The sequence below is a fragment of the Cynocephalus volans genome, chromosome 8 (assembly GCF_027409185.1).
Source record: "Cynocephalus volans isolate mCynVol1 chromosome 8, mCynVol1.pri, whole genome shotgun sequence".
Lineage (NCBI taxonomy): Eukaryota > Metazoa > Chordata > Mammalia > Dermoptera > Cynocephalidae > Cynocephalus > Cynocephalus volans.
In genome coordinates, this window is record NC_084467.1 from 111,978,279 (window position 1) to 111,979,708 (window position 1,430).

The following is a 1,430-nucleotide window of genomic DNA, read 5'->3' on the forward strand; positions in this document are numbered from 1 at the left end:
TAATTTTCACATTTACCCTGACAGTTCCTATTATCTCCATTTTACAGACGATGAAGCTAAATTATTTAAATCAGGACATACAATAGGAACTTCAGAGCTGAGTTTTGAATCCAGTTTTGGTCTGCTTCCAAAGACTGTGCTCTACGTTAAATTCTGTTGTTACTACCCATAAAGATCTGATTTTTAACCCAAACCTCTTAGCTCCTGTGGAGAAAGCACATTTGGTTTAATAAATAAGTCAATTAGGTCTGAAGGTTGGAGGGACTGGTTCTTTATTTCAAAAAGACAGTTGTCAATACTCAGTATCAAAACAGTTGCACTATTGGTTTTTCTTTCTCCCAATTGGCCCCAAAGAGACCACACCAAAGGAGAGTACATTTTAAGCCAGTAAGCTGCAGGATGTGCACCTAACAGACTTCACAGAAACATTACCAAAAAGTGGGGATTGGGTAGGGAAAGAAACTTTAAAAGATCATCACACTGCCAGCCCACAGACTGTAGAGCTCTCACAGCCAGATGGTGTGGCCAGGGTACCCCAACCCCAAAGAAGCAAAGTTTCAAAATAACATAAAAATTTTAAAGTTTTGTACATAAGCTATTCAAGATTTCTCCAGCACTGACTGATAACAAAGCACAACGAGATGGCACTTTTAAAGACAGCAGCTTCAGACCCAGAAAAGGGTGATGAGTTTCATATGACTAAATCAGTGGCAAAAACATAATTTTCTTTCTATCTTTCAAGGAGGCAGGAGAGCAATTAAGTGGTCACTTCAACATATGGGGCACATGATCCATTCTGTGGAGCAGTTGGGAAGGGGGTAGAGATGGGACAAAAATTTGGTCTCAGAGGTCTCACCATCATAATTTGGTAACTTCTGTCAGGGGAAAAAAAAAAGTTGTTCAAAAATAGCTTAAAGCTGAAAACCTGAAGAGCATGTTTTTTGTTTTTGTTTTGGCTAACACCTCCTGGAATACCCTTTCTGGTTTGGCTGGTACTTTGTAAAGAGCAATGAGGTTTCCCAGAGTGGAGTCTTTCCCTGGGCTCTGTTTGGCTCTCAGTAAGGCAGGCCCATACACCTCCTTCCCTCCTCTATGGAGAGGGCAATATGCATTAAGCTGAAAAGTTGCCTTCCAAAAGTGAGAAAGGGATTAGATTGCTGCTTAAGAACTGTGGAATTATTTGGAATGTTTTACATATGGTTGCTACAACAACAACAAAAAAGGTAATTACAAAATGTGTACATCACAACATGCTTTTAAAGACACTTTGCATTGTGCTCACATTCCCTTAAATGTTGTTCCCAAAGGTGCTCAAGCCTCTAGCCCAGCTGGAATCTCTGAGAAGAGGCAGAGACAGTTTGGTGAAAAAAAGACGGGGGGGGGGGGGGGGGGGGGGAGTGTAGAGGGTGGAGGGGAAAGTGAAAGGAGAA